The sequence below is a fragment of the Triticum dicoccoides genome, chromosome 1A (assembly GCF_002162155.2).
Source record: "Triticum dicoccoides isolate Atlit2015 ecotype Zavitan chromosome 1A, WEW_v2.0, whole genome shotgun sequence".
NCBI lineage: Eukaryota > Viridiplantae > Streptophyta > Magnoliopsida > Poales > Poaceae > Triticum > Triticum dicoccoides.
Window position 1 is genome coordinate 66,809,802 of NC_041380.1, and position 6,252 is coordinate 66,816,053.

The 6,252-nt window shown below is 47.9% G+C and overlaps 2 pseudogenes; one reads left to right on the forward strand and one right to left on the reverse strand.

The window, feature by feature from the left end:
* The first annotated feature begins 873 nt into the window (after nucleotides 1-873).
* LOC119364993 lies at nucleotides 874-3,186 on the forward strand (annotated as a pseudogene).
* An 848-nt stretch (nucleotides 3,187-4,034) lies between these two features.
* Nucleotides 4,035-4,505, reverse strand: LOC119365075 (annotated as a pseudogene).
* Nucleotides 4,506-6,252: the final 1,747 nt, after the last annotated feature.

Below are 6,252 nucleotides of genomic sequence, written 5' to 3' on the forward strand. Positions count from 1 at the left end.
TTTTTTTGGCATTTTTAGTTGCCTGTTACAATAAAGAAAAACACGCTTCGCGACTGGTGGGCCGGCCCAGTGCGTCCCCGCTACAGCCTTGTCTGCCACGTCAACAATCCCCTTCATAACACGCTCAAGGTTTAAAATAGACCGGGATCAAATAGTTTAGTGTGCTGATTTCAGGGATTTAAACTTCAGGATTTGATTTAGCTTTCGTCTACAAGTTTAAGGTTCATTTTGGACTTTTTCCTTTATATGAACACTTGTGTTTGTACTATGTTAAAAAAAAATCTATTGGCTATTGGAGTAGTAAAAACCCATCTCATATTGTGCTAAAGAGCTCAGTCATTCATTCCCAGATATCCATCCTTTCTCTCACTCGAGAAGATCAACTCGCGCAGGCACAGCGCAGTGTGACGTTTTTCATTATCCATCTTGTATGTTAACTCTTCGATCCCCAAAGATAGTATTCAAATCTCAGAGTAATCAATACAGTCCTTTTATTCGCAAATGAGATCCATATATACACCGTAAATGCATGATCTGCAACGTGTTTGAAAAATATATGAACTGGCTGTAGGAAATATCGACCTTCTCCAATGAAGTTAATTCCGCCAAATAAGTTCAGATACGAGGAGGATAAGGTTTACATTTGGCACCCGGTTTCTGAAGGTCGCAAAATCTCCTCAGATTGTCAAAACAAATCAATACTCGTTCATGCATGGCGCGTAATTATTCTAGGATATCAATGCGTGCATTTCTGATGGATTTGTTTCACCAATCAATAGTGGATTGAAACCTTGTTCCTCTCACCCCACCTCCTTACTTGCGCCTATAAATACACTCGTCCCGTCGACGGGAGGAGCATACTCGCTCATCACTCTACTGCACACATAAGGCAGTGGTACAATACAACGATAGGACCTAACAAGAAACTAGCCGGTAGTTTTTGTTGTAGAGAAACTAGCTAGTGAACGCCGAGGGACGACGAAGATGGTGGCAAGGGCTAGGGTGCTGCTCATTGCCGCCGTGTTATGGTTTTTGGCAACCACGGCGTGCCAAGCTGCCCAACGGGACTACGCCACCGCGCTCACCAAGTCCCTGCTCTACTTCGAGGCGCAGCGCTCCGGCAGGCTGCCGACAACCCAGCGCGTCCAATGGCGCGGCGACTCGGCCCTCAAGGACGGCGCCGACCACGGTGTAAGCACGTCGGCGATGCATGCATCTATATTACTACGTTGTACGTGTTTGGTTCGTGCAGGATGCTGACATGCTTGATTGATCGACGTGCAGGTGGATCTCACCGGCGGCTACTACGACTCCGGCGACAACGTCAAGTTCGGGTTCCCCATGGCGTTCACGGTGACGATGCTGTCGTGGAGCGTGGTGGAGCACCGGGGCCGGCTGGCCACGGCGGGGGAGCTGGGCCACGCGCTCCAGGCGGTGCAGTGGGGCGCCGACTACCTGGCCAAGGCGCACACCCGCCCCGATGTGCTCTACGTGAATGTCGGCGACGGCCACTCCGACCACGCGTGCTGGGAGCGGCCGGAGGACATGGAGACGCCCCGGAGGTCCTACATGGTGAACGCCACCCACCCGGGCTCTGACGTCGCCGCGGAGACGGCGGCGGCGCTGGCTGCGGCCTCCGTCGCGTTCACGGGGCCGCACGGTGACCCCCGATACGCGTTGACGCTTCTGAAGCACGCGAAATAGGTGCGCATTTTTACTTGCTTACATTCAGAGAGACTGCTGCATGTCTTGAGTTTTGGCACACGTATGCACATTGCATTGCATGCACAGCACACAGATTACACAATGGATTGTCAAAAAACGTGTAGATAAGAAAATAGAGAGCCGCACATATTAATTTGGCCTTTTAATCGCGCAATTATATGCATGCACAGCACAAATTGGACGGTTTTTGTGGCTACAATTAATTTGAAAATAACGTGCGGGAATTTATTTAGCAAACCATTTCATAGAGTCGTGGTCATATAGTGGCTAAAAATGTATGTCAAATTAATCATTGGTAAAATGTATGTCAAATTAATCAGCTAATTTCTTGAGTCACTTGCTTCTGCAGTTGTTTCAGTTCGCCAAGAACCATCGTGGCCTCTACCAGAACAGCATTCCATCGGCTAGAAGTTTCTACAGAAGCAGCGGCGACGAGGTAGCACATCACTAATTGATGTCACAATAATGAACAAAAACATAGCAGTATTGTAAAGCAAATACTGAGACTTGTATGGAACAGGACGAGCTGCTGTGGGCAGCTGTCTGGCTCTACATCGCCACCGGCCACCAGGAGTACAAGGCCTACATCGCCGGCGCCAACAACGTCGGCGGGGTGCGGCAGTCCTTGGGCTGGGACGACAAGTTCGTCGGAGCCCAGGCACTGGTCGCCAAGGTAAATGTACCAGATGATCCTAATAGGTCTGGTGAAGTGACAACAACGTTTACCTTCAGTAACTGATGATTATGCCGGCCATACTGCAGCTCATCCTCCAAGGGAAGCTACCCAACAACGGCCGCCACGCCGAGATGAGGAGCAACGTGGAGAGCTTCCTCTGCAACGTCCTTCAGCACGGTGACGGCCGCAGCGGGCGGCTCACCCCAGGCGGCATGCTCTACCTGCAGCCCTGGTCTAACCTGCAGGACGTCACGACGGCGATGTTCGTCCTCGTCACGCACGCCGACCACCTGGCGGCAGCGAGCGCTTCCCTGCAGTGCGGCGGCGTGAGGCTGCCGCCGGCGCAGCTCGTCTCGTTCGCACGGTCACAGGTGGACTACATCCTTGGCAAGAACCCAATGAAGATGAGCTACATGGTTGGGGTTGGAAAGAGGTACCCGTTGCAGCCGCACCACCGCGGCGCGTCGCTGCCATCCATTAGGAAATACCCGGGGAAGATCTCCTGCGGCAAGGGAGCCGAGTACTTCCACAGGTCTGCGCCCAACTTGAATGTGATTGACGGCGCCATCGTCGGAGGGCCTGACAACAACGACCATTACGACGATTCTCGGGGAAATTACCAGCAAGGCGAGCCATCGACCTACACTGTCGCGCCCATAGTCGGAGTTCTTGCTAGGCTTCTCCATAACTGATGTTCCTGACTTCCTGTTTTCGTCAAGAGATGTGCAATGTCAATGCCATCCTTGTAATTTAGCCAGATATAACTTTTTTTTGAAAAAGGTGGATTTCCCTCGGTCTATGCATCTGGAAGATGCATGCAGCCGTATTATTAAAAATGGTTCGTCGAACACAAAGTCTGGTATCTGAAGTATAACTCACATGAGGAGCACAGAAAAACAAAGATAAAGGAAAAACAAAGCCACAACCGGCTAGATGCAGTGGACATCAAGGACCTATCATATTATGCGACCATCATTTAAACCGGTTGAAAATAGCCCGTGCTACCATCTCCCATCGATTGCACCCAGTAGCCAAATGCCCCCTTGGAGCCGTAGGAGTGAGTAGCAACCAGGTACGGATCCATGCCATAGCTCTGAAGATAACTTGCAAGAAGTTTAGAATATATATTATATTAAAAATCATATCGTTTCTGCAATTCCATATAGCCCATAGGAGTGCGCATATTCCAATCCGAATATTTGATGCAGTGTCCGATGACACTCCATGTAGCCACGTCCCAAACAACGCTTCTATGCTAGATGGAGGTGTTATATTAAAAGCTATATGGATTGATCGCCAAAGTAAATTTGTGAGAGGGCAATCAATGAATAAATGTTGTATTGTTTCATCCTGAATACAAAAGCAACACCGTGAACTACCTACCATCGTCGCTTTAGTAAGTTATCCTTGGTAAGAATGACCTGTTTATGCACAAACCACATGAAAATTTTGATGCACAAAGGCACCTTAACTTTCATTTAGCCAATAAAAAACTTACACCGACAACGATACATGCATTGTTTCCTTCCAAACTTTGAAAACAACTTCAACATCACAATAGTCCAACATGACATTTTATTCCCTTCCAAATTTCGAAAGAAATTTCATCATGTAGATCTTAAGAGATCTTGTTTACACTAAGAGGTAGATGCTTCAAGAGCAGGTAGACATTCCCTTATCACCTCTGCAGCTTGCTCCAGCTCCTTCTCCGACACGATGAGCGTAGGCACAAGCCTCACCACATTGCCTTTCCTGTCGTCGGCACAAAGACACCCCCATCCAAGCAGGCATCGACTAAAGGAGCAGCCGGTACATCAAGCTCGATGCCAACAATGAGACCAGCCCCCCGGATCTCTCTGACGTGAGGGTGTCCACTCAGCTTAGTTTTGAGCAGCTGCTTGAAGTATTCTCCTTTCCTAGTCACCTCTGCTAGATACCCAGGTTTCTGGATCTTGTCCAATGTGGCCAATGTAGCATGGCACACAAAAGGGCCTCCGCGGAATGCGGTTCCATGGTCACCGTAGTTTATGGCTGCAGCAACCTTTTCCGTGACCAAGGCCACGCCAATGAGAAGACCATTGGCCAGTGGCTTCGCCAAGCTCATTATGTTAGGTACTACACCATAAACCTCATGAGCCCAGAGGTAACATGTGCGCCCCACACCACATTGCACCTGCATTTCAGATAGTAGATTAGATGTCTCCACTTTTTAAACTGACATAAGTTGAACTTCAAAGTGCAATCCTAAATCCCTACAATTGAATGAATTGCCGATTTGGGTAGTATTACGATGTGATACGTTTCCAACGTATCTATAATTTTTTATTGTTCCATGTTGTTATATTATTAATTTTGGACGTTTTATAATCATTTTGTAGTCATTGTATGTCATTTTTTGGTACTAACTTATTGACATAGTGCCAAGTGCAGTTGCTATTTTTTGCATGATTTTACATCGCAGAAAATCAATACCAAACGGAGTCCAAATGCAACGAAACTTTACGGAGATTTTTTAGGACCAAACGACACCTAATGGGCCAAGCTAAGCCTGGGGGTGCTCCTAGGAGAGCACAACCCACCAGGGCGCGCCAGGAGGCCCAGGCATGCCCTGGTGGGTTGTGCCCACCTCGGGTGCCCCCCGGACCGCCTCTTTCCTCTAAAAATACCCCAATATTCCAGAAAACCTAGGGGAGTCGACAAAAATCAATTCCAGCCACCACAGAGTCTAGAACCACCAAATCCAATCTAGACACCATCACGGAGGGGTTCACCACTTCCATTGGCGCCTCTCTGATGATGCGTGAGTAGTTCTTTGTAGACCTTCGGGTCCGTAGTTAGTAGCTAGATGGCTTCTTCTCTCTCTTTTGATTCTCAATACAATGGTCTCTTGGAGATCCATATGATGTAACTCTTTTTACAGTGTGTTTGTTGGGATCGGATGAACTTTGAGTTTATGATCAGATCTATCTTTTTATATCCATGAAGGTTATTTGAGATTCTTTGCTCTCTTATATCCATGATTGCTTATAGCCTCGTATTTCTTCTCCGATATTTGGGTTTTGTTTGACCAACTTGATCTATTTATCTTCCATTGGGAAAAGGTGCATTGTAGTTGGTTCAATCTTACGGTGCTTGATCCCAGTGACAGAAAGGGAACCCTGAGGATGAACTACACCCTCCTCGTCATGGATAGCACAAGCGCGCTCGTGGTACATCAAGATCATGCCAAATCAAGAACACGAGAGAGAGAGAGAGAGAGAGAGAGAGAGAGAGAGATCTCAAACACATAGCTATTGGTACATACCCTCAACCCTGAGAGTGAATGTCACGCCCTCGATGCGGCTATATCTCCCACGTGTCGAAGCACGACTTAGAGGCATAACCGCATTGAAAGCAATGTCGCAAGTGAGGTAATCTTCACACAACCGATGTAATACATAAGGGACAGAGGTACATAGTTGGCTTACAATCGCCACTTCACACAATACATGAATAAAGCATTGCATCATCCAGATACAATCAAGGTCTGACTACGGAACCAAAATAAAAGAAGACTACCCCAAAAGCTACACAGATCCCCGATCGACCCCAACTGGGCTCCACTACTGATCAACTAGAACGAAACAACACAAAGGACAAGATCTTCATCGAGCTCCTCCTGAGCTTGGTTGCGTCATCTGCACGGTAACCTCGGCACCTGCAAGCTGGTTTTGGAAGTATCTATGAGCCACAGGGACTCAGCAATCTCACACCCTCGCGATCAAGACTATTTAAGCTTATGGGTAAGGTGAAAGGTATGAGGTGGAGCTGCAGCAAGCGACTAGCATATATGGTGGCTAACATACGCAAAT